The sequence below is a fragment of the Lonchura striata genome, chromosome 11 (assembly GCF_046129695.1).
Source record: "Lonchura striata isolate bLonStr1 chromosome 11, bLonStr1.mat, whole genome shotgun sequence".
Classification (NCBI taxonomy): Eukaryota; Metazoa; Chordata; class Aves; order Passeriformes; family Estrildidae; genus Lonchura; species Lonchura striata.
Window position 1 is genome coordinate 20,659,718 of NC_134613.1, and position 21,202 is coordinate 20,680,919.

Genomic DNA, 21,202 nt, shown 5'->3' on the forward strand with positions numbered 1-21,202 from the left:
AACCTTTCCATCACAGGTGACAGCTGGTTCCCTTGGGTCAGCTCTGGAGAGAGAGTGCCAGACTTCAAAACTCAACCCAATAACTTGGGATGAACCTCACCAACTACACAGAGCATGCACTTCTCCCATTGTCTCCAAACTAGGAGAGAGACCTCAAAGGCTATTCAACAAGCTGGTGTACACCACCTCATCTCAAATAAATATGAACGCTTTTTTTCATATATTATGTGATTACAGCCTCTATCTGCCTATGGTGCTATGTTTTATTACAGGCCACCGAAAATAATTAGTTGGTGACCCAGAAAACTGATATATAAAATCCTTTTAATCACCAATATGGCTTTCAATTATATAGTGTAAACTTATTAACCTTTTTACTGCTGAGATTTGATTTATGGAATTCCGGCTGCATTAACATTACAGGAGGAGATAGCAAGTGTCTCCTATGATGTGCTGGGATTAACAACTGATAGCTGGCTTTGCCATCACAGCATCTCACAGAGCACTGGCAGCATCCTGAGTCCCCAGGGGCTCATTTCTACCCGAGCTGTTTGAAAAGTTTGGTCTGTGGAGTGAGATTGTGTAACTGCTGTCACTTCATATACAAACCAGAGCACACAGGACAGTTGTGGCTTTCAGCAGGAGCAGGGGCTGGGTGAGCATTGGCTGCATTAATAAACAATAAGGGCAAAGATAGGGCTGCATTTGTAACTCTCCTTACTCCCATGGCCAGAAAATACCTTCTTTCATTTCCAGTACCTGGGCAGGCATTTCCCCTTTTGAGTTGTAAGAGAACTCCAGAAAATTCACAGAAACTCCTGTATTGGTATGAGAGTGTTTGTTCTCTTTGTCATGATACAGAAAGAACATTTAATGCTTTGTACAAAGTTTTAGCCATTCCTGGTCATCTTCCCATGGGCTGTATTCTACAGATAAGACAAGCAGCAAACAGGCCATAGTGAAGTCCTGCTAATTAAAAAGCCAAAATACTAATCTAAACTACATAATGCATCAAAATCCAATAAAACATATGTAAGAGGTAAATGCTACCACACCAGACTCAACTGAAGGATAGAAGGAGCTGTATTTCTAGCCCACACATGTCATTTCTTTCAAGCCTCAAGAACAAACACAAAAATAATGAATCTTGCCATAACTTTCATTCACAGTTCCCAGTTGACAATAAAATAGAGTAGCAATGTACTGTAAGATCATTTCTGCTATGAACACCTAATGACCTCTTTTCTAATCTTGGGAGGGCTAAAATAATTAACATATTTGGGTCAAACTTTGCAAATAAATATCAGTTTTCAATTTTCAAACCTTACTCTCCTCAATCTCAGAAAACATTTTTCAGTTCACATATTTTCCAGCAATTTGTAATGTGCAAGCATCCCCAAATATCCCCAAAGTAGCACGGTGAAATAACCAACATTCCCCACAAACTGAACCAAACATTCATCACGTTTACTTTGGTTTTGTTCTTCAAACTTGAAAATGTTTGAAAGTCACAACGAGGAGAGGCTGAGTGAGTGGGTGAATTGGTACCCCATGCAAGAGTCATTGTAGAGAAGGGAAATGCCAATATTTCAGAGTCATAGATGATTGGGGTTGAAAAGGACCTTAAAGCTCCCCTTTGAGATCCAGCCCTTCCCTGGGCAGGGACACCTTCCACCACACCAAGCAGCTCCAAGCCCAGTCCAACCTGGCCTTGAACAGCTCCACAGGTGGAACATCTGCCACCATTTCTCTCTGCCACAATTTCTCAATTTCCACCAACATCTGCCACAATTTCTGAGATTCCCAGTGCAGCCCACGTGTTCCAGCCACACCAGCTCCTCCAGGTGCTCCTGAGGCCCATCACAGACACAGGGAGATTTTAAAGTGTGTTCTGTGAAATAAGGAGAATAAAAATCAATGGCACTACATAATTTAGCCAGTGCCTTTCTGTGCTCACAGATCTTCATTTGATCAGCGGGGGAAATTATGAACTGTCTAAAAATAATGCAGTAAAGCTGGTCAATGACAATTGTAACATAAAGACTAATAGAGACAGTGGTGTGAATCTGGTATATTCTGTTCTGCTAAAGCCCATTTATAATTTTTAATAAAAACAGTAGCACTTTACAATAAGTGGACATCATTTAATGCTCAATTACTATGAAATTCCTTTGGAAATATATATTAAGCACAGCAGCTCTGTATTTATACCAGGAGGGTTCCTTAAGATTGATGTTATCACAGGGAATACTAGGGGAATGTCAAGTCCAGCACCAGTGCATTCAATATTTTTGCCCTCTGGGTCATGTATCTTTTCCTCCCCCACCCTGACATTTGAGATGAATCCTTATCTATGTGGAAAGGAACCATATAAATTATATACAGGCTGCATTTAAAAAAAAAAAAAAAAAAGAATTTGCAACACAGGCTGGCAAGGCCTTTACTAATGATTAACTGAGACATTTTTGAATAACAATACAAAAGGTATAGCTCCTAAACAGGCAATTTTCTCTTGAAGATCAAAAGGTTTCTAAACCCCTATGTTCATAAAACAAGCATTAGATAAAACAAGATAAAGCACAAAACCTTTACAGTAAAACTAACTTCAACTTACTCAAGACTTGTCTTAGCAAGAAAAATATAATAAATCTTCATCCTCTACTTGCAAAATCTCTTGTACTGCAACATCCTCAGCTCTACCTTAGCATCAGAGCCCTCCAGTGGGCTCAGCAGAGGTGGGATTAGTTACCCTGGGAAGCAGAGGGGTCCTCTACAGCTGCCTGGCTCTGTGCTTCAGCCCCACATGTTGGTGTTTTGACTCACCACTTCCCCGTCCTGGCAGGCTGTGGGAGAACTTCTTTGTCCCAGAGGTATCTGAGGGTAAAAACAAAGGGATGTGAATAGCAAGGCAGAAATTGAACCCTAGCAGGGTATGGCTGGACATCACTGAAGAAGTCTGAAACCAGTGGTTCCCATGTTTTCTTTAGCTACAACCTGTCCAAGCAGCAGAGGCAACAAAAACAAAAATGCCTGGACTTGGTCTGGAAAATGCCTTTTGAGGAGCCAAATCCAAGGCTGTCCTTTCTTCCTAGAGGTATCCACAGCCAGGGCTCTTAGATGGCTGCAGTCCCTGCCATGACTGCACCCAAAATCTGTCACCTGAGGGAGGTTTGACTGGCTTCTGAGCAGCCCTGCTGGTTTGCAGTGAGGACTAACAAGGCTGGGCAAGGTTTGAAGGATGGCAGGTACCAGCCACAGGTCACCAGAGTCCTCAGTTTGCAACGCTACCAGGGTGCAAAGACAAATTTAAAGGAGTACATCTCTTCCTGGACAATAAACACCACCAATAGCTCCTTAAGCAGCTTGGGAAAAGGAAACACCAGTTGGAGGAAAGGGGGCATCCTAAAGGCTCCACTACAACTAACATTATTCCATTTAAATCACACTTCACATTTTCTGCTGGAACGCAATTTATCCCAGACCCCTGAACAGCTTAGACACCTGGCATAATAGCCCATTAATTACATCAGCATGGGAAATATATTTTAATATCTTCGATGCTCATTACTAAACAATTCACGTGCTCCCAAATGCACATCAATGGTTTGTTCTTCTGCCTTTTAGATGTTAACAGGCTTTATTTTACAGTTTGACTTTAATCAACATCTCCCTGAACCCTGTGTAACATCTGATAGTGTTACACTACCCTACCCTCATGCAGGGTCACCAGTTCATTTAGAAGCTCAGGACAAGGTATTTATATCTTGCTGCACTCATGTTCTTATCCTGTAAAGGTGATTACAACATCAAGTTTTGTCCAGTGTTTCAGTCTCTGAAGATGAAAGGTGCCATGAGGTAAAATGGTAGCAGGTCAGCATTTTCAATAAGCATCCATCTGTAAATAAGTCCCTTAAAATATTGCAGAAGTGTGAGAGGAAGCTGCACCCTAATTGGGTAGAGTGAAAAGCCACAGGGCTTATAAATGTAAGGTGTAGGTGATCTGTCTTGCCAAAAAAGAGGAGGTTCGTTATATGAAGGACACATTATCCTTTTCTCTTCCTATGATTCAGCATGGTAAGTAGTCATTCCTAATTGGCTTACAGCTTAGTATGAAATATTAGGATGCCACACAATGTGATGACACAGCTGGATTCCTAAGGGAAGCTGAAGAGTGATCTGAGAACAGAAGAGGGACAAGAGCAGATGCGAGCTGGGGAAAAAAAAAATAGTTGTAGCTTAGAGAGTAGCATGTCATTCTTTATCCTCCTGCTCCTGTGTGCAGCACGCTGCGTGCAGCACTCCGCTTTCCTGGTAGAGAGGCAAGAGACCTGTCATCTCACAGTTCCTAAATAAAACGTGGGGGAGGAAAAAAATGTGATTGCTGGGACTATTGGAACAGGAAAAGCCAAGCAGGCTGAATAAATCCGGGCAATAGCTGCCTCGTCATGAAAAATACACTGCACAAATTTCACCTCTCCGTGCGTCAAATGATGATTTCCTCAAATTTATTCTCGACTGGAAAGGATTTGCCAAATTACCAAGTCAAACAGTGCGTGGGTCACTCTCAGAAGTCCAGCACTGGGAGAGCAGGCGCCCCGGTCTGTGCTGGGAGTTGTTTCCTGCTCTGGCCTGGATTCAGGAAGGTAATTAAACAGCTGCCTACCTGAAGTCAATAGGGCCATTCACATGCACTTAAGTGCTGCTGACGCCAGGCCGAGGGGAATAGGCTTCTCAGGGGGAGATTTTTGCTGCAAATACTAGTGCTAATTCAAAATTCACTTTCTGCAAAGTCCTTCCCCTGCAGTCAGCTGAAATTAGCTATATCCACCGTGGTGCTTGCCAGGAAACTTGATAGAATATCGCCCAAAGAGAACATAAAGGAGGAATAAACACAGCAGAAATTAATAACAGGAGTTCAGACTGGTAGGTTGCGGGAGATGTGTTATAAATTTCATCCAGCTGTAATGCAAATTCTGCCAAATGATTGGGAACATCTCCCTTTTTATATCACTGTTTCACTACATATTAATAGCAACCAGTTACTGATGCAGTACTAAAATATTAATGATATGGTCATAAACCTGAATCAGTGCCTAACTTGGCAGAACAACGTAGGGCATCTTTTCAATCACGTGTGAACAAAACCAGTTTTCAGAAACCATTTTGTAACTGCAAAACCATGCGAGCAGGAGTAATTGCAGGGCTATTTTAGGCAGAAAAAAAAAATTGTTAGTCTTCCTTGGAAAATCAACAGCCCCATTGAGGTGTACAGTATGGGTGCCCAGATCTTTCTGCAAGGCTGAGAGAATCTCAAACCAGGCAGAAACAAAGTTCATGCAATTAATTAGTAAGATTTCATCTGTGATTTCATCTGCAGCTGATATGACTGACTTTTATCTGTGCATTAGAGACAATAGCATCCAGCCCCTGGGGATCAATTGTTTCAGCAGGATTCAGCCCTTTGTTCTGGACTGAGATGGAATATGGGAAGGCAAGAAATCCAAAGCAAAACCTAGAATTTTTACACTTGCCTGATGTCGGAGCAGGTGAATTTATCAACTCTGTATTGTATCATCTGTGACTGCAACAGAAATTTGGGGATGGTAAAAGGATTTAAAAGTCAGAAACTTCCTTTGCACCTTTTATATTTTTCAGTCTGCTTTTTAAGTCTTGGAAACATACACAGACACTGAAGTACCCTTCCCAGGAGAATCAGGGGACACTGCCAGCTAAATAAGGCCGCCTTTGGGGTGCTTGGCACTCTATGAAAGAGGAGAAGGTCTTGAAGTCTCCTCCCTTCTCACTTTGGCTAAGCTCTATCACAACTGGCCTGGTCCATTTCATTATTCACATCTGTCCCTTTGTGTGCAGATGGGGCTATGCATCCAACCTCCTCTCACACACCTTTAATTGAAGCTACAAATTAAGGTAAGGACAGACACAGAAGGATTCTGGATCCTGTACAATTCCCAACAGCAGCTAGCACCACAGGAAAGCTGGAATACTAAAAGAATATTTTATTTCTATATTTCCAAAGGACACAGGAAATGGCTCGTTCCTCCTTCACCCCATCAGGATCCAAAATCAGCTCTGGAGAAACTCATATATTGCCAACAGTTTGCATTCTCAATACTAAACCAAGGATGTCGCTTTAAAGGTCTTTCACTGCTGCTTCTCTAACTCATCAGTGCACAAATAAGCTGACTTTGGTCACGACTGAGTTTTCCATTTAGACATGCAGAGAATGGCATGAAATTAATTATTAAGAAGGGTATTTTTTTTTCTGGTTTTCAACCACAGTTACATAAATGAGGACCCAAATCCCACAGAGATATCACTTAACAGTGTCAGCACCTGGGAGGCAGGGCTGATCACTGTGACAATGTCTTTATTATTTGCTGACCAGAGTCACTGCAGTCACTTACAGCAATGATAATCTTTCTTCATTATATCTGCAAGCAGATGCCATTGAGGTGTGACTGACAATCATCCCTTCAGAGTAAGGGATCACATCCATTGGCTCCTTGTTTATTAATAACTCAGTTGAAATTTTAGTGTTGCTCTGCTCAGGTGGAAGATAACATTTATTTAATTGACACCTGTCATTAGGAAAGTTTATCCTACAACTGAAGCAGCAAATAATACAGCCTGACTGCAAACCAAATTGCCAAAACAAAGACTTTCTCTGGTCTACAAGTTACCAGAGCAGGAGGAAAACTGCTTGTGTTTTGCAACTTGTTCTAGCAAGACACTGCAAATCTCCCACATCTAAACTCTACTCTAAAAAACCAAAAAAAACCCTGTCTCTTGGAAGAAGACAAGTCAAACATAACTCGTTTCTTTATTCTTTTTCTCTCTTACCATGCTTTACAGATAATTGTTTCATCTTGTTCTTCTGTTTCCAAGAAAGACCTTTCTAAATCCTCAGGCAATATTCAGAGCAGGCAGATTTTTCTTTGAGTGTTCAAGGCTGATCTGATCAATTTAAAAAGAGGAAGGTTACAGTATATTTTAAACCAAATACCCCATAGTATAAAATCTCAGAGGCCATTCTAAAGAAAAATATATTTTGTTAGCAAGTAAATGCAAAGAAATGATAAAGGGATTAGGTACAACCCCCTTTCTCATGTGTCCTCTGGGATTTTCTGCATTGTTCTCTCAGTTTAAAGGGTTTAAAATACAAGGGAAGGCCTGGACATGTGAATTCTGTTCTCTGGCTGGAAATGAAGTGCCACAGATCACACAAAATTCTTCCTGGCTGTTTTGTTCCCCCACATTTTTGTCCTTTTTCACCCATAAAAGCTATGAATCATCTCCAGCCACAGAGTCGCCCAGCATGTGATGCACCACAGGGCCCCACAGTCTTATCTGAGGCTCTTTGGGCCCAGCTGCAATGTAAACACTCCTCACCACTGGGACTCCCTTACAGGGTTTAGAGTCTCTCTTTGCAGCTGCAAATTTCCAGTACAACTGCTGCCTTGAGGCTCCTTAAAGCCTCAGGAATCAGACCTGGCATAACATGAAATTTGCTTCTCCCTTTACAAACTGGCTAAATAAACTCATTTTCTTTACAGTGGGACACTTCATTTCCCTGTCCTTCATTCTCTTCTCCCTCTTGTTGATTCCAAAAGGACACTATAAAGACCAACCATCAGGGCCAATTTGGTTTCCAATTTTCCCAGTAGCTTTGCAATCACATTCCCTTTGTCACCTGAACGCAGCATATGGAATTTGCAGCCTGGGTGTGAACGGCTTCTGGAATTATCTCCCCTGGACAAGACTCCAAAGCAATTCAAAGGCAAGTAGACAGAATGCAGAAATACCCCTGAACAGGAGTACATCATGTTCCTAAACACTAACCCTGGTTCTCCAGTAGTTATGCATTCTTCCTTTCCTTCTTCCCTTCTGGCTAATATTTTCCTACCCAGCAATCAAAAATATTCTGTAAAGTTGCTAAGTCTTCATGAATGTCCAGAGCTTGGCAAGCTGTATTGGAACACCAAAATATGCTCTTGACAACCACTGACCCCAAAAGCTGATATGATCAAACACATCCCCCCACCAAAGAAAGAACAAGGCTGTAATCAGTTTTACTATTTTGAGGAAAATAAATCCTAATCCTTTGCTGTTCTGTGGTATTCCTCTAATTGCTGTTTCCTTACACATTCAAACATCTCCAATTTGGTTCTGTTGTTTGAACGTCACTTGGAATCAAATCAGTGTTGCAGATACAACGTCTTTGAACCTTTTAGTCCAGCTGTGAACTTTGGGCTTAATCCTTTAGGGCGCCCCTGTCTAGCAAGCTTTAATGTATATTAAATTTTCTAAAAGGAGAGCGAAAGTGGTCAAAGCAAGATAGTGCAAGGTTCTGTGTTTCATAAATTAATAAGCATCACCAACTGCATTGCTTGACCCTTTAAACTCTGTGAAATTAATATAAGTAGACAACCAAAGTGCACTTGGCCCCTGAAGAGCCTTGGAAGTTCACTTAAGCAATCCAAGTTTCCTTAAAGTTTTATAAGCCAGCTTTTAAAGCAAGTCCTTTGTACTTATTACTGGTGACAGTGAGCATTACAACAGCCAATGAACCTTTGCTGACTTCCGACCCCAATATGGTAGAGCACGGTTATCAAGGGAAATATCAGAATCAAAGCTTGTATGTTACATCGAGGTCCTGACTCCTGCAAGAGCCCCCCATAGACTCCTCAGAGTGTGTCAGGGAAATAAACAGCTAATATTCTCAGACATCTACTTATGATGTACGGATATTACTGTTTACTTAAGCACTTTTGGCATAGTAACACCCACCCCCACCTCCCAAATAAAAACTGAAGCCTCTCACGAAGGAAGCTGTGGCACTCCCAGCTCCTTCACAAGAAGACAAAATTTAGATCTTTTATTTAACCTGGAAAAACCCTCTCCACTTGGTGGTGGTGAGTCAAGCAACACTAAGTGTTCATCTTAACCGATTAATGGATTTAAATTATTAATTGGCACTAGGTAGGCATGGTGAGGAATACCCAGCCTTCTCTGAGCCCTGCACATGGGCTGAGGCTGCCTGGAACAAAGAGGGCTCTGTGAATCCACACCTACTGCGTTCTGGCATCAATCCTGCAGTCACTTGTAATACTTGTGTTAGCATCCTGTAGAAATAAGATATCTCAGGACTGCCAGCTGATTATATTTTTCATAATGTAAAAGGTTCTTGATGAATTATTCAGGGGCTTTTCCCACTGTTCAACCAAAAAAAAAGAAAAAAAAAAGAAGAGAGAACCTCTAAGGCAGTCAGGTTTCTGGGAATAAACAGGCTGACAGGCAGTGATGCCAAATATTAGTAATTATTATTGGACTGTAAAGACCAATTAATGATGATGTTTAAGCTAAGCTCTTCAAAAGGGCAGGCAGAAATTCAAAGCCAGACAGGTTTTTTGATGAGATGAGAAATCACAAGATTATCTGCTGAAGGGCATCAAACCCTATTGCATGTGTCCCCCTCCAGCCATGAAGTCAGAGAGGGCACATGGTATCTGTTCTCTCCACCTGTTAACAACATTTGGGTGAAGCTTTTGCAGATATTTAATGACATTTTAGATTTGTTCATCTCATTTGTCTGCCTAGGTCTGGACATGGAAGGACACAATAACATCAGAGCATGGAGAAAATAAATACACAAACATAAAAACATATTCTATATATATACCATACATGATTGTGCATAAGAAATAAAACCCAAACAAAAAGCAGACGTCAAGTATTAGGAAATAATTTATGAAATTCCCTAGCAGAAACATGGATAACAATAGACAGATGGAAAAAGAAGGTACTTTGAGGAATGTGGCTCACAAATTCCACACAAAGTGAATGTTACCAGGGACAGGCTGGTGACAGGGTCACAGTCCCTGCCAGGCACTTGTCTGCTCTGAGAACAGAGAAGTTCATTTAGCAACTCCCTGATTATTAAATCTAAATTGGATCATAAGTGAACCTTGAAATACATTGAGCCTATTCAGACACATGTTGCTCTAATTCAGTTTTTTTGTGAGCGTAACCAAGCAGTGATTGTTGAAGATGGAATCACATTAATTGATCTTTATCAATAAAACAGCCAATTTGAATATGTATATATATGCCCACAGCCATCTACAGTGGTATTAGTGGTCTGATCGCATGAACCAATACTGCAGGAAATAAAAATATGTTCAAATTAATCCTATGTACTGACTGGTCTGAGGGACCACCCTAGAGCAGCATAAGGAAGCAAATAACAAAATTGTTGACATGAGAGAAAAATTTCTATGTTTAGGACGCCTTGATGTGGAAACCAATCACTGGTGCCTGCTGGCTTTTCCTCAGTTATCCATCTCCTTGCCTGTGAGTGGATCCCCAGCTGGTGTCAGGGGGAGATGTCCACAAGGAACAGGAGGTTTTGAAGGGTTTTGACAAAAGAGGTCTGCCTCTCCTTCCAAGAAAGGAAAGCCAACTTTGCAAATCCCAAATCTTCAGCACCAACCTCAGAAGAAGGCTCTAGTAAATGCTCATTTAGCCCTAGCAGAACAGGCTCTGCCTGAGAAAAACAAACTGTGAGTCCTCCAGCTCTCTCTGTGTAACACTCTCTGGAGAGGAAGTGAGACAAATGTCTCTCAAACATGAAAGCTGTTTTCCTTACTTAGAACAGTTCAGTACTGGAGAACCTATAGGAGCTTGCAGATGAGATATTAATTTGTTTTCCACCTTTTCCCAGGAGATTTCCAGGCTTGCTGATAAATGAGCTCCATCTTCCCAGCTCCCATATTCAGTCAGGCCTGTGACACATCTTTGTTTTTTGGTTCCTTGGATCAGGAAAGTTTGCTGAGTCTGGGGGAGTCTCAGAACTGCCTTCCAAGTCACTAAAGTCTTCTGCAGACCACTTTTGATTAGCCAGCTGGAAAAGAAAAGTGCCTTTTATCAAATCCCCTGGGGCTAACTCATATTGAAAATAACTTGTTCTTAACACTTTTAGAGGCAGGGTTTCAAATGATGAATGAAGAAGAATATTCTCTGTCACAGGGTTTTCTTTGTTTTTCAAATCCTCAGAGGGAGTTTGTGATCTTTGAAACTCTGGCACTGAGAGCTCAGTCATTTCCCACTGAACTTGCCACCGTTTCCTTCTGCAGAAAGTTGGCTATGTCTTGCAAAAGAAAAGATTATCCTGGAAGTACCTGGCCAGAGCATTTCCATAACTCAGGTAATCAGTCTGGAGCAAAGATCTACTTTTTTCCTTTCTTCAGGCAGCAATAACCAATACCAAACTCTGCAGTCCTGACTGTCCATGAACATTCCTGCCACACAAATGGCTTTTGTAATCAAGGGAAATAGCCAGGGTATGTCTAACTTCACATACTGGTTTTCTGTTTTGTTTTAAATTTCTCACACCTTTGCTCTTTGAAATGTCTGAAGGTTTTACTTTTTTAATTTTGGGGTGATTTTTCTTCTTTCAGTTTAGCAAATTCCCAAAAGCTCTTAGTTATTTCTCAGGAAGAACAGAATCAGGCTATGATATGCAATTAGAATTTTTTAAGTTTCTAGGCTAATTTTCTTAAATACAAAACAAAAGAAAATGGAAATATGAAAATAGGTTTTGCTCAAGTGTTCAAAATTTTCAGTGGCTAAAAAAAGACAGTGTTATTAACAGCTTCAAAGTTTTCCAATTTTTAATCAGAATCCAGCAGAACTTTTATGAAGCAAGAAACCCTTTTCTGGCAATTTTTATCAGTGAAGCTTATAAAAGAAAGATCTAACAGACAATGCACAGGAAAAACAGTGAGACTATCAATTAAAACCACGAATACTGTATTTTCTGAGCCAAATACTTGGCTCAGAAAATTCCACAGTGAGTGGATATTAATTTCAAAGATGCAACTTTAACTATAAACAGCATTAAATGAATCACAGAATAGCCTGACTGGGAAAGGACCCATGAGAATCATCGAGTCCTACTCGTGGCCCTGTACAGGACACCCCAAGTATTTTACGAACAAGCTCTAATGAGGACAAGCAGTGCTGGTGCAGCCCCACCAAGAGAACCACAAACAAAGCTCTTGCTGACTTCCCCTGACCGCCTAACTCAAGGGTGCAAGGGTGATTTTCTCAGTTGGACTCACTCAGGTCCCTCTGTGCAGCACTTCTCGGGATACAGAGCTGCAATTAGGTCCTTCCAGCCCACTGGATACTGAGCCCACAAGTATTTTAGGGTTAATAAGTCACCTGGTCCTGGCTCTGGGGTCCCACCTCCCTGAAAGGGGAAGATTTAGATTCCTTCAGACTGAAAGGCAGTGGATATAACTTAACTATTCAAAATAAAGTTTGCCCTGGGAGGGTGTGAGGTCATGGCACAGGTGCCCAGAGAAGCTGTGGCTGCCCCTGGATCCCTGGGAGTGCCCAAGGCCAGGCTGGACAGGGCTTGGAGCATCCTGGGACAGTGAAAAATGTCCCTGCTGATGGCAGGGGGGGGGACAAGATGGGCTTTAAGGTCTCTTACAACCCAAACCATTCTGTGATTCTGTGATTCCTGCCTTGCAGCCAGAGGAAGCTCCAACTTCTCTACCTCCTGATGAAGAAGTTCTTCACTTCCAGCCTCCTGCCTCCGGCAGAGGCAAAAGGAGAAATCCTCCTTAACCACTTGTGACCTTAATGGGAAGCAATGGTCATCTTCCACTCAACCAAAAACTGTGACCGCTTTGGTGTGGGTGTGCATCTGCCTGAGGGCAACAGAGCAACTTCAGCTTCCCTGTGTGGGGGTGGAAATGCCCTTGGGGTAAGCTGGGTGATTCTTTTCAGGCAGATAAGGGAGATAAGGGAAGGCTTAAAATGGGAAAAAATGAAATTGGACCTTAACATGCCCCTAACTATGGACACGAGAAACACACAGGGAAAATCACTGAGGGGCAAAAACTTCCACCACTAGAAGAAGGTCTAGTATCAGCTACAAACTCTGCCAAATTACATCTCATTAACCCAATTCTGTCCAGGCTGGCATTCACCCCAACACTCCAATTGAGCTACTAACACTGCAGCAAATTTAAATACTGAGTTAGCCCCCAAAAGAAACCCCTCCCACACAGACTAAACACATGCTACATTTCCCACAAAGGAAGGAGACTTTTCCACAGCTCCAGAAATATTCATTTGACAGTTTCTCTTCCCTTGGCTACAGCGCTAGTAATTGATATGCTCTATTATTTTTCCCCATTCTTCCTCTCTTACATTTAAATATGTCCTTCATACTTCTGGAGGGTTTTTTTCCCCAGCCTGTATCTCCACTGTTACATTATTTTTTATCTCTATCCTCTATTCTTCATGTGTGAAAAGGGTGCTCTGTTCTCTAATATTCATTTTTCTTTTTTTATTCTCCAAGTACTTTCTTTCCCATCTGTAACAGCCCCTAATATGCACCTCCATTCGATTTTACTTACCCAGCTTGAAACCCTCTCATTCTAATTACCTTTTCAGTTTTCTTCTATTTCTCCCTTGAGATGTCTCAATTAGTGTACTTTTTCTTACTGGCTGTCACCTCTGAGCTACAAGGTGGGTCTAACTCCAACTTAAACCATGCAGAAAATAAATGAGGAGCTGTTCTTGGCGGCCCTGCTGAAGGTGGTGTTACTTTACAAACTAGTGCACCTTTAATAGATGATAAATGGGCAGAAAAGTGGCCTTGTTAATGCAGCAGCCCTTGATTTGGTTGCCATGCCGTGTCCTTTCATTACTCAAAGATACAGGAAAGGCAACCTATGCTAAGTCCTGGGTGATGTAATTCCATACAAAGAGAGTGAGTAGAGGCTAATTAACATAGTTCTGGTCAAAGCCTGAAATTAACTCTTGTCTTTAAAGACCAAAGCTAAAAATGTCATTTGTCTTGCCCATAATTATGTTTAGAGGTAATTATGGTAGCAGAATAACAGCAAGCAAAATGAGCCTAGGAGTGGGCTTTTCTGCCCTTTCTATCGCTAGCAGGACTCAGAATTCTATTTCTGTCAAAGAGAACTGGATAAAAATGCAGGTGACATCCACAGTACATTTCTTTGATTAAAATTGGCACTGTTATATTGAAGTTCACACAGAGCTTTCAGAACCTGAGGAGTAAATTCTCTCTCCACATGTTCCCACATAATGGAGAAACGAGCACCCTCCCCACGGCCGCCAGCACTGCCGCGGAGGGGAGATGTGAGCCTGATTAAAGAGCCAGGCTTGGACCCCAGAACCACATCCACAGGGACATGTCCTGCCACAGACTCACTTCCCAGGTCCCTTCAAATGACCCAAGATGTCTACATAGCACAGAGTTACCTCCAAATTAAAGCATTTACTTCCTGGGGTAATTAATTTGTCATGCAGGCCCGACCACATCGTCATTTATCCTGAGCCACAATAACTATGTCTGTGTTCTGCTGAACAGATATATACCCCACATGTTTGAATCCACTTATTTAAATTATATATCCATGCTTTAAGAGATATTATTGTTGTTATTATTGCTGTTATTATTAAAATCCCAGAGGCATATGCTACTGTCACCATTCAGGTGTCCTGAGATCCATCTACCTGCAGTGTCTGCTTCACCACCAACCCTGAAATTTATGGGCACATCAGGCATTAGTGACTTGGAGGATTTATTTGTGTAGTATGTAGTGCTAATTTAAAAATTTCAAACTAAACTTTAGATTTCTACTGCACTGGGGCTGAAGGGGGTAAAAATGCACATGCATGGCCCGTTACTGCATGGGCTGCTGGCAGATGCCAAGGTCTGGAACGCAGCTGTAAGCAGAGCACATTCACTTGGTCCAAATTTGTCTGTTTCTGAAATTATTACACTTTACAGTGTAAATTCAGTAAATTCACCCAAGGGCCCATAATATCATTTTTGGCACAAGTACAAACTAAGTTATAGCCATGATTTCACAGAGATGACGATACCGCATAAAACATGTTACAGCAACTTTTATGAAGTTCTGAAGGAGAAAAGATCACCTCTGCAGACTTTTCTAATGCTGTTAATGGAACACCTCTGCCATTTTTACTGGTATCCTTCATGGCAAAAAGGGAATGAAGGAGAAGTTCCTCTGAGGGGACCAGCCCTAGGGGTTCCAAAGGCATTCTTCCACTGTGCTGCTGAAATCTCAGTCAGTCTTAAGAGATCAGCTCCACTGGAGCACTAATTTTTAAGCACCAATTTAAGGGCATGGTACAAGAGTTCTGCTTTATTTTTTTCTTTTAAATGCCTACACCTGTATAGCCCTTGAGCTGTCTCTTTTCAGAACTCCAGAAAACTTCCAGAAAGTTTGGGAGGGGTCCTGTCCCCAAAAGTTCACATTTTTCCCCCATCTATATCAGTTACCCAGTAAAATGTGTCCCTTCTCCACACAGACATTGTCTCACATCCTTCTTTAGACCTTCACTGCTATTGCATTACTACCACTACTTTTACAAGTGCCAAAAGTACCTTTATGATGACATCTGCCAGTATCACCTGACAGACACAAGCACCAAAGCCCATCTGGAAAAGCTGCCACTCCCCATAATATTTTTGCATACTTCATGAGATTTTCTTGCAAAATTTTTTAATGATTTGTTTAACACACAAAAAAAAAAAAGCTGAAGAGTTGCATGTTACACTGACATCTGTTACGTTCAAACTCTCTTTGGGGTCCTGTTAACCAAGTTCCATCCCTAACTAGGTGGAATTCTAGAAATGAAAACCTTGCAAACTTGCTATTTATGGGACCTGCACTGAAATTACAGGCACCTCTCTCAACTCCTAAGAGCAAGAGCAGTTCTCTGCAGCTCACCCAGCCTGGCTTGTCCTCCCAGAGGAAGTGCAAAGCACACAGAGTGCAAACCCAAAAACCAGATTGTGACTGAAGTCACCCAGAGACAGTGAACAGTACCCCTGAACCTAAACCATCTTCTGCCCCTCACTGGCACAGCACAGACTCATCAGAACAAAGATGTGATCTGAAAATAGAAAGCTTTTGAGTTCAGAGTCCCCTGCCACCCCCAGAGATTTATCACTGTTTAGCCATGTTAGCCCAGGGCTGGGTCTCTTCACACAGTGAGCTCTGAATCAGGCTCTCAGATGCCTTGCACCTCCTTTCCAAAATATTTCCTCCCCATCTCCATTGCCCCAAGTTTTGGCGTGGCTGGACACACCAGTGTACACATAACATTAAAGAAATGTGTTCTACAATCTCACCACAGTGCAGAGATCAAAATGGCAAAGATCTTTGAGACCTCAACATCTTTAGCCATGAAACAAAATTCTTTCACTGCAAATCATTAGTTTTCACAGGAGTGACTCCTCTCCTTTTGGTAAGGGAAGCTGATCAGATGCTCTGATGTCTGACCAGCTGAGCAGCCACTGGCAGAGCACCTTCTCCTCTGAGATCAGTGGGTCTGTGTCAGTCAGGCCATTCCAGCAGCAGTGGCACCTACATCCACAGTTCCCAAACTGCAGCACTGCATGAGGCCATTCCAAGGTAGCCTGCTGCTCGTGTCTTTCCATTCACATTATTTGGGCATGACTGGTACCAACTTCTGACCCTGAGCTCACAGGACCATGGTTTTCCTCTCCTTAACATCAATGGGATATCTAAGACAGTAAAACACTTTTACTGAAGCCCCCAACTCCTCCTAAAATCAAAGATTTGTACTGGAGGGAGAAAGAAAGAGTAGAAGCAGAGATCCCAGTTTGTGCTCAGAATCCAGCAGGATGAATCCATCATTGCCACTTGGCTTCCAGTTGTTAATTTGAGAGAAGGAACTCTTATCTTCTATGGAAACCTTCTCAAATCAGCAGGAACTCGTTTGTTAAAACTGCTTCCCTGTCTCTACTGTGTTTGAGAGCACCTTGGTCTCTGCAGAGCAGTGCAAAACAACACAGACAACTCTAAAATGTCTCAGATGCCAGCTCCAAATGCTTACAGTTTATGTAAAGCCATGGAGCCAGCATGATAAGATCTAATTACCAAGCGAATTAGTAAAAAAACAGCTGCAAGGTTTGCAGAAATGTCTGGAAGTGCAGAGTAAATGGCCACAATTGATGGAGTTATTGCACAGGCATCCTGAGGGCACAGTCTGCAGCACTCCAGTCCTAACCAAAATCACTGTCAACAGTTGTTGTTTTCTCCATTCTGTTAAATGAGAAGAGCATGGAAATGATCCTGCAAACAGCCATTTAATATTCTCATGCACGTGAACTGCAATTATCAGCAGCAGCAACAACAAACTCTGCTGTAATGTGTTCATGGTTAATCAATTCAATTGATCACTGTTTATTAAATAAAAACCTGCTCTCTAAACAGTTGTTCTCTAAATGGTATGTTTTGGGGCTTGGGGTTTTTTTTCCTAGCTTTCTTTTTCTTTTTTTTTCTTTTGGTTCTTTTTTAAACATGATTCTAGGAGAATCAGAAGACCAATTAAAGCTTTTAATTTAAACCCAAGCTAAGAGAAATGTTAGCAACATATAGCGCCTTTACAAAAGGATTAGCCTAAAAGAAGTTTGGATCAGCCTAGCCACACCCTGGAAAAGCTGCACTGGATCTGATTCCTTCCAATTCCAAAGGCTTTCAAGGCAAGTTAGCAACAGCCAGCATATTTATGTGTGTAAGAGACAGTCATGACCAGGTCAGCTCAGGATATCAGAAGAGGGCTGTTGGCAAGGCAGATTAGGGGACACACTTTATTCACATCAGCACTGTAGCATTGATCACCCCTATTCTGCACCTTTACAAAGTCGATTGGAAATCAATGAATTGCAGGCTGGAGAGATGCTGTGGGTAACAGAAATCCTCTATAGCCAGTTATCTCCCTACAAGCAATAACGATCCTGCACAGACTTGAATCCTTTAAATCTACGAGGAATATCCACTACATCACAAGTTCAATGGAGATTGATACCAGGCTCAGTCAGGCTCTGGCTGTACCCCAGCCCAGAGCCAACTCCAGCACTTGAAAACCACACCCAGAACTTCCACCTGCAGTGCTGGAGTCCTCCCTGCCCTTCAGCTGCTCCAAATGCTGCAGAAGGGAGGAGAAGGGGAGTGTTGACACACAAAAATAACCTTGTGAGATTTAATTAAGACCACTGAACCTGTGTCACTTGTAATTTATGGCAGATTTGAACCATGCCTCCAGAGGGGGAAAATGAAGGCATTTCCAGTACATTAGCTGACTTCAATAGCAAAGTCAAATCTGACATCCTGTGACCCTCGAGTGAACGAAGACTAAGGAGTCCCTGTTATCCCAATTAATTCTGACTAGATTTGTGAGATGTTTGCACTACCATGGAATCCAGCCACAAACAGGTACCTGCCCTAATGGGGCAAGTGCAAAGCCTCCCCATGCCATGAAACCTTGGAAAGAGCATTAGAGACCTCCAGCAAAATTTGGTCATTAATAGCATGTTCCATGGAGAAAAAGGGATGTGGGGCATATTCTCTCCCCTGCCAGCAGACACCTGGCCTCCACAGGAGCTAAGAGAAAGTTTACAAATAAAGTTCTGCAAATAACCAGCTTTGCCTTTTATGACCAAAGTGGAAAAATGAACTTCCCAAAACTGCTACAGGTCAAGTAAAATATTTTGTTCAGTCTCATCTCACACACAGAAGCACAGAGAATCACCAGGTTGGAAGAGAACTTTAAGATTGAGTCCAACCCAATATCAGGTGTTTCACCTTTGATCACAGGTGATCACCTTTGGAGACTGGGGGAAGGGTGAGAACTTGCTTTATGGTCAAAATGAGGCATATTTTTCAATGGAAAATGTTAATATTATTTTTTAATTCCTTACTTTTCAACCAGAATTTAATTGCTAACTATGCAACCAACTTGCAAATAGGTTCAGCTGACCCAGAATTATCAGTTCTTTCCAGGGGTAGGAGAGGAAATCACTGAAATCTTTCACCCAGAATAACTTCTGCAGAGATATTTCAGAGAACTGAAAATTTTATATGAGTGTCCCAAGTAAACAAGTTCAATAAAATAATACTAAAAGGAAAACTTTTCCCCAGGATGAAATGTCTTGCCTGACTGACCAGCAATAACACCAGGGAGGCTGAAAGCTGCAGCAGTAGCAGCAGCCTCTCTAGTCTGACCTGTTTGAGAGAAAAGGGATTATGAGGGAATAAAATTAAATCCTTTCGTTATAGGTTCCACAGCCAGTGAGGTTAGCACACAGCTGTCTAGTGACTGTGTTAAATCCATCTTTACCCCCAGGCTGGCCAGGCAGCATCAGCCAAATGAATTCCTGACAGCCGGAGGGGAGCGAGGCAGGTACAGCCGCTTGGAAAGGTGCTGCTTTTGGGGACCCTGCCCAGCCCAGCGGGGCAGAAATGTCCCCAAACTGTGCTAAAACCCCAGCCCTGCCCCGGTGCTCACATGAACACGGCACTGCAGGGAGGGAGGTGTTCCCCCTAGGAAATTGGCATCTGAAGGATAGAAGCGATGCCGCATCAAAGCGCTTCATAATGAGCTACAAATTTTGCTTGTAGTTCAGCAATTTATATGGATTAGCATCCGCTGACCTTCCCAAGCCCCCCGAAGGCTGCAGGCTCCATCCCTGGTCACAGAGTGACCTCTAGTGTCGCTGCAGATCCGGCTGAGCCCAGGGGCTGCGAGCAGCTCCCGCCAGCTCCCGGAGCTCTCTGTGCCGCATCAGGGCAGCAAACACTCCCGCAGCCTGCTCCAGCTGTGCTGCACTCGCTTCCACGGCAGGATGATGGAGAAGTACTCAAAAACTTGTGGTTGAGCCTAATCACAGAATCCCAGACTGCTTTGGGTTAGAGGAGACCTTACAGCTCATCTTCCACGCCTTCCACCAGACCAGGGTGCTCAAAGACCCATCCAACCCAGCCTTGAACACTCCTTTCCTCTGTCTTCTGCTTCCCCACTCGTGAGAGCAATCTGCTCCTCTTACTAATTGGCACACACAAGTTTTAATGAGTTTTTGAAACGCTGAAGAATGTTAGTGCAGAAAGGTAAACCAGAGCTGAACAAACAGGTTTAAATCTATTTCCTGCAGAGCCCAGGTGTCTGTAAGCAACTAAACAGACCTGGATAGGATACCAAAACAGCAGCATCCTCCAAAGGCTGCTTATTCCTGCATCTTTCCAATCCAATCTGGAAACCCAGGAGCTCCAGCACACTGCCAGGAGGGGACAGACACTGGCACCTCCTCAGCCTGGCTTTCTGTCTGAGTCTGGATGAGCACTGAGCACCCAGACCAAGACAAGTAAAAGTCACTGAATCACTGCACAGGAACAAATGCTGGGAGTGAACATTGTCACACACCTCCTGACAATCAACCCTGCAGCAGATTGTCTTTTTCTGCACAGCTCCCTTTGGGCTAGGTGCTGCATTTCTGATCACAGAAAGAAAGAAATAGCTTTGAATCTTCCTTCTTATCAGTTACTGTCCCCAGTAACCATGGACACTGGACTTCCATGGAGCAGGAGAAAACTACACTTCAGACAAACCCTCCAGATCTTATCAGAAGGGCCATAAGTATAATACAGCACTAAATAACATAAGCCAAGTTCAAGCAGGTCTTTCTGAGGTGACCACAAAATGTTCTCAAAACTTGACACCACAGTCAGTTCAGGTGCCTGAAGATTCAGGAGCCCCTCTAGGAGGGCAAGTCCAGCACCAAATCTCCATGTGTGCCTTTCAGTGATGTGCAGTAAAACCTCTCCTCTGCAGTCTCACAAGGTTCACATCCCCTCCCTAAAAAGAACATCCTGAACTAGCAAAATTTGAATAATTAACATGCCAATAGCTGAAAGGCAAAGGGTAAATGGGAATGGTAGGAATTAATGTTAGGGTGAGAGTACAGAGGTACCAAAAGCTCACAGGAGAAGGGGAAAAGGCTGAAGAGCAGTGGTCAGGATGTTGTCACACTGGCTGTTACTATAGTCATGGAATATTACAGTTTCAGCTTTTCTTGTAACAAAAATTAATGCAAGTATTTTCACTTGGATGGGCAACTGAGATAAGCAGATTTGCACTGCTGGAATGAAGTCAGGGCTTACAGAGGCTTCTTTGGCATTTCTGATTCATCTGTGCTTTTAGCTGCTACCTTTTCTCTCCTTTCCCTCATGTGTAAGGGCACCTCAGACCACTTTTGAGGTCTGACAGTCTACTTAAATATATGAGCAGGCTTCCACAGACCAAC

At 42.5% G+C, this 21,202-nt stretch overlaps 1 long non-coding RNA gene across 1 annotated transcript in view; it reads right to left on the reverse strand.

Moving 5' to 3' along the window:
* Positions 1-2,786: 2,786 nt before the first annotated feature.
* LOC110482984 (uncharacterized) overlaps positions 2,787-21,202 on the reverse strand; it is a 56,026-nt gene continuing 37,610 nt past the window's right edge. The window contains exon 3 of the long non-coding RNA XR_002467491.1: positions 2,787-2,874. This is a non-coding gene — a long non-coding RNA (uncharacterized LOC110482984). The remainder of the gene's footprint in view (positions 2,875-21,202) is intronic.